This window comes from Ovis canadensis, chromosome 13 (genome assembly GCF_042477335.2).
Source record: "Ovis canadensis isolate MfBH-ARS-UI-01 breed Bighorn chromosome 13, ARS-UI_OviCan_v2, whole genome shotgun sequence".
Lineage (NCBI taxonomy): Eukaryota > Metazoa > Chordata > Mammalia > Artiodactyla > Bovidae > Ovis > Ovis canadensis.
Window position 1 is genome coordinate 19,761,003 of NC_091257.1, and position 6,148 is coordinate 19,767,150.

General features: G+C 44.8%; 1 pseudogene; it reads left to right on the plus strand.

Annotated features, from left to right (window-relative positions):
- The first annotated feature begins 1,981 nt into the window (after nucleotides 1-1,981).
- LOC138417608 (large ribosomal subunit protein mL40-like) lies at nucleotides 1,982-2,523 on the plus strand (annotated as a pseudogene).
- Nucleotides 2,524-6,148: the final 3,625 nt, after the last annotated feature.

Consider the following 6,148-nt stretch of genomic DNA (forward strand, 5'->3'; position numbering starts at 1 on the left):
TGATGCTGGGAGGCATTAAGGGCAGAAAGAGAAGGGGATGACAGAGGATGAGATGGCTGGATGGCATCACCGACTCGATGGACATGAGTTTGAGGAAACTCCGGGAGTTGGTGATGGACAGGGAGGCCTGGCGTTCTGCGATTCATGGGGTCCCAAGGAGTCGGACACGACTGAGCGACGAAATTGAACTGAACTAAACCCTCAAATATATTATGAAAAAATTTTCTCAGCACTTACAACTACAAACATTTATGAGTTGTTCACATCTCATGTCAGCTGGATTTGATATTCTTCCATGTGTCTTCTCAATCTGGGACCAAGGCCAGAGAGGATGTCCTCTTTGGGCCATGCCATCCTTACCGAAGAGGAAAGAGAATGAAAGCCAAGCATGCAGCGGCTCCTCTGTTTAAACCAGTTGACATGCTCTTTAATAAAGCAAGTCACTTGACTTAGTCCAAAATCAAGGGGCAGGAAAGGAGATTTAGCTTTGTAAGAAAATGTCAGACTGTCTTCCAACATGGTTATGCCACTTTGCATTCTTATCATCAATGAATGAGAGCTCCTGTTGCTCTACAATCTTTCCAGTGATGGATATTCATTTTTGTCTTTTTTTGTTTAGCCATCCAAATATGTGTATAGCAGAAGGCAATGGCACCCCACTCCAGTACTCTTGCTTGGAAAATCCTATGGACGGAGGAGCCTGGTAGGCTGCAGTCCATGGGGTCTCTAAGGGTCGGATATGACTGAGCGACTTCATTTTCACTTTTCACTTTCATGCATTGGAGAAGGCAATGGCAATCCACTCCAGCGTTCTTGCCTGGAGAATCCCAGGGATGGGGGAATCTGGTGGGCTGCCGTCTATGGGGTCGCACAGAGTCGGACACGACTGAAGTGACTTAGCAGCAGCAGCAGCAGCATCTCACTGTTATTTGTATTTCCCTGTTTGTCATTTTTAGAATCAGACTACTACATCCTACATAGCAATCATTAGTGAAAAGTAATTGTGGATGAATATATAAATTCAACAAATGGTTTTTCCGCAAGATAGTTTTTCAGCAGACTTTCGAAAAACAAAATTTTCATCATATGGCTGTTGACTAATTAAATTGGACCAACATCTAAGGCCTCAGGGGTCATATTTATGTTGTTTATTTTCCATATCTTCAGCCCCTGATACACTTTAGGTGCTCAATAAATATTTTTTCTAGGAATAAATTTGTTGCTGTTCAGTCGCTCAGTCATGTTTTCCTCTCTGCGAGCCCATGCAGTGCAGCATGCCAGGCTTCCCCTGTCCTTCACTATCTCTCAGAGTTTGCTCAAACTCAGACAAGCTTAAATATATCCCTATTCATCTCAGAGACAAATCCTCTGAGATTAGTAGTAGCTTTTTTCTGTTATTCTGTATTCTCAGTGGAAAGATTGCCTTATCTCTTCCTTGTTCTCTACTTGAAGCCTGTTGGGCTTTCCTTCTTCAATTCTGCCTCTATTCTGCTGCTGCTAAGTCGCTTCAGTCGTGTCCAACTCTGTGCGAGCCCGTAGACGGCAGCCCACTAGGCTCCCCCGTCCCTGGGATTCTCCAGGCAAGAACACTGGAGTGGGTTGCCATTGCCTTCTCCAGTGCATGAAAGTGAAAAGTTAAAAGTGAAGTCGCTGAGTCGTGTCCAACTCTCAGTGATCCCATGGACTGCAGCCTACCAGGCTCCTCCGTCCATGGGATTTTCCAGGCAAGAGTACTGGAGTGGGGTGCCATTGCCTTCTCCACCCTCTATTCTAATGTTCTGCAAAAAATAGCGCGGGTCGGGCGGCCGGGGCGCGCGCGCCCGGAAGCGGCAGCCGGCGAGGCGGGGGCACGGCGGCCGCGGCGCTGGGGGCGGCCTGGCGCGCGCTGCGCCCCGCGAGCGGGCCCCTGGGGGCGCGGCCGACGCGGCCGGGGGACGCGCGGCGGCGGGGCTCCCTGCTGTCTTTCTGGGGATTTGTGCCCATGAGAGCGGAGCCTCTGCGGAAGAAGAAGAAGGTGGACCCCGAGAAAGACCACGCGGCGAAGGAGCGCTTGAAAAAGAGGATCCGGCGACTGGAGAAGGCGACCCAGGAGCTGATTCCCGCTGAGGAATTTATCACCCCCGTCAAGTTCTTGAATCAAGCGAGGCAGCGGCCGCTGGTGCAGCTCCCCTTTGAGGAGAGCGAGCGGAGAGCCCTACTTCTGAAGTGGTCGCTGTACAAGCAGCGCGAGCACGAGCTGGAGAGGGCCGCCGTCGCATCCCTGCTCAAGGCCCAGCGGGATGCTGTGCATGAGCTGGAGCTCACGGCCCCGGAGCTCCATGCCGAGCCATCAAGCGAGACCCCGGCCTGTTTCCTTAAGAGAGACAAGGGCCAGACTACACGCCGCCCATCGCCAACTACCAGCCCCCAGAAGGCAGGTACCAAGACATCACCAAGGTGTATACACAGGTGGAGTTCAAGAGGTAGAGATGCGGGTAGCCACCCTCGGGACACACCACCCGGCAGAGCCCAGCCCACCGGGCTCAGGCATGCTGCTGACCGGCCAGGCCTGCTGTGAATAAACGTGTTGAATCTCGGAAAAAAAAAAAAAAAAAAAAAAAAAAAAACCACCCTAAATACTGTGCCAAGAAACCCAAATCGACATCGAAATGCTTGGGAACACTGCTCTGGTACTTAGGGTTTTCCCTCTTAATCTTGCTTCCTCCCCCTTCTCAGTACTTGATGGCAACACTTGAAAGAATTGAGAAGTTCGATAAAGTCTTTACTTAATCCATAGGTAGCCCAGTTGGTAAAGAATCTGTCTGCAATGCAGGAGACCAGGGTTTGATCCTTGGATTGGGAAGATCCTCTGGGGAAGGAAATGACAACCTTCTCTAGTATTCTTGTCTGGAAAATCCCATGGATGGAGGAGTCTGGCAGCTACAGTCAATGGGGTTGCAAGGAGTTGGACATGACTAAGTGGCTAACACTCACTTTCAGCCCCTCTTAGCTGATATAATAGTAATAACTTACATTAGTGTATAAATTGATTTTTGGAAGTCTACATGGGAAATTAGAGACTCTACAGAATGGAACTGGAGGGCTAGAAAAATTTTTAGTCTTCAGGTATAAGCTTTGGTATCTTTTTTTTTTCCTGTATGCTTAATAATGCAAATATCTCACATGTGTTTTCATGCTTTTCATTGTTCAAGCCTGAAAATACATACTTTTGTGTTAAGTTCATTTCACTATTGTATCCACATGCAGAACTGTCTTGAACGCTTTTACTGGAGTGAATCATTCATCTGCCCCATAAATCACCATTAAGCATGATTAAGAAATCAATCATTTCCAGTCATCTATTTCAACAGTTGCCCATTTTTTACTAAGAGCTTGAACCAGCTGGACCTAAATTTAATTGCATTGTCCACACAAGTAGAGGTGAAGATAATAAAGTAAATCAGCCACTCAGTCGTGTCCGACTCTTTGCTACCCCATGGACTGCAGCACGCCAGGCCTCCCTGTCCATCACCAACTCCCAGAGTTTACTCAAAATCATGTCCATTGAGTCAGTGATGCCATCCAAACATCTCGTCCTCTTGTCGTCCCCTTCTCCCACTTTCAATCTTTCCCAGCATCAAGGTCTTTTCCAGTGAGTCAGTTAGAGTACAAGTAGAGGTATTTTTTTAAATTAATTTATTTTTTAATTGAAGGATATTTGCTTTACAGAATTTTGTTGTTTTCTATCAAACCTCAACATGAATCAGCTGTAGGTATACATATATCCCCTCCCTTTGAAACTCTCTCCCATTTCCCTCCCCATCCCACCCCTCTAGGTTGATACAGAGCCCCTGTTTGAGTTTCCTGAGCCAAACAGCAAATTCCCGTTGGCTATCTATTTTACATATGGTAATGTAAGTTTCCATGTTACTCTTGCTATGCATCTCACCCTCTCCACCCCTCTCCCCATGTCCATAAGTCTATTCTCTACGTCTGTTTCTCCTTTGCTGCCCTGCAGATAAATTTTTCAGTACCATTTTCCTAGATTCCGTATATATGCATGAGAAAATGATATTTATCTTTCTGACTTACTTCACTCTGTATAATAGATTCTAGGTTCATCCGCCTCATTAGAACTGACTCAAAAGTGCTCCTTTTTATGGCTGAGTAATACTCCATTGTGTGTATGTACCACAACTTCTTTATCCATTCGTCTGTCGATGGACATCTAGGTTACTTTCGTGTTCTAGCTACTGTAAACAGTGCTGCAGTGAACAAAGGGATACATGTATATTTTTCAATTTTGGTTTCCTCAGGGTGTATGACTAGGAGTGAGACTGCTGGGTCATACGGTGATTTTATTCCTAGTTTTTTTAAGGAATCTCCATACTGTTTTTCATAGTGGCTGTTATCAATATATATTCCCACCAACAGTGCAAGAGCATTCCTTTTTCTCCACACCCTCTCCAGCATTTATTGTTTGTAGACTTTTTCATGATGGCCATTCTGACTGGTGTGAGGTGATATCTCATCGTAGTTTTGATTTGCATTTCTTTGATAATGAGCAATACTGAGCACCTTTTCACTTCCAGAACTATATGGAATAATAGTGGTGAAAGTGGATGGCCTTCTCTGTTCCTGATCTTAGGGGGGAATGTTTTCAGGTTTTCACCATTGAGAATAATGTTTACTGTAGGCTTATCATATACAGCTTTTACGATTTTTAGGCAGGTTCCTTCTATGCCCATTTTCTGAAGACTTTTTATCATAAATGGGTGCTGAATTTTGTCAAAGGCTGTTTCTGCATCTATTGAGAATATCATACAGTTTTTATCTTTATTTGTTAATATGGTATATCACACTGATTGATTTGCATATATTGAAGAATCCTTGCATTCCTGGAATAAACTGAACTTGATCATGATGTATGAGCTTTTTGATGTGTTGCTAAATTCTGTTTGCTAAAATTTTGTTGAGAATTTTTGCATCTATGTTCATCAGTGATATTGGCTTATAGTTTTCTTTTTTTGTGTTGCCTTTGTGGTTTTGGTATTAGGGTGATGGTGGCCTCATAGAGTGAGTTTGGAAGTGTTCCTTCCTCTGCAATTTTTTGAAAGAATGTTAGAAGGATAGGCATTAGTTCTACTCTAATTCTGCTTTATTGACTATGCCAAAGCCTTTGACTCTGTGGATCACAATAAACTATGGAAAATTCTGAAAGAGATGGGAATACCAGACCACCTGACCTGCCTCTTGAGAAACCTATATGCAAGTCAGGAAGCAACACTTAGAACTGGACATGGACCAACAGACTGGTTCCAAATAGGAAAGGAGTGCATCAAGGCTGTATATTGTCATCCTGCTTATTTAACTTATATGCAGAGTACATCATGAGAAACGCTGGGCTGGAAGAAGCACAAGCTGGAATCAAGATTGCCGGGAGAAATATCAATAACCTCAGATATGCAGATGACACCACCCTTATGGCAGAAAGTGAAGAGGAACTAAAAAGGCTCTTGATGAAAGTGGAAGAGGAGAGTGAAAAAGTTGGCTTAAAGCTCAACATTCAGAAAACGAAGATCATGGCATCTGGTCCCATCACTTCATGAGAAATAGATGGGGAAACAGTGGAAACAGTGTCAGACTTTATTTTGGGGGGGCTCCAAAATCACTGCAGATGGTGATTGCAGCCATGAAATTAAAAGACACTTACTCCTTGGAAGAAAAGTTATGACCAACCTAGATAGCATATTGAAAAGCAGAGACATTACCTTGCTAACAAAGGTCCTTTTAGTCAAGGCTATAGTTTTCCAGTGGTCATGTATGGATGCGAGAGTTGAACTGTGAAGAAAGCTGAGCACTGAAGAATTGATGCTTTTGAACTGTGGTGTTGGAAAAGACTCTTGAGAGTCCCTTAGAGTGCAAGGAGATCCAACCTGGGATATGAAGGAGATCAGCCCTGGGATTTCTTTGGAGGGAATGATGCTAAAGCTGAAGCTCCAGTACTTTGGCCACCTCATGCGAAGACTTGACTCATTGGAAAAGACTCTGATGTTGGGAGGGATTGGGAGCAGGAGGAGAAGGGGACGACAGAGGATGAGATGGCTCAATGGCATCACTGACTTGATGGACATGAGCCTAAGTGAGCTCCAGGAGTTGGTAATGGACA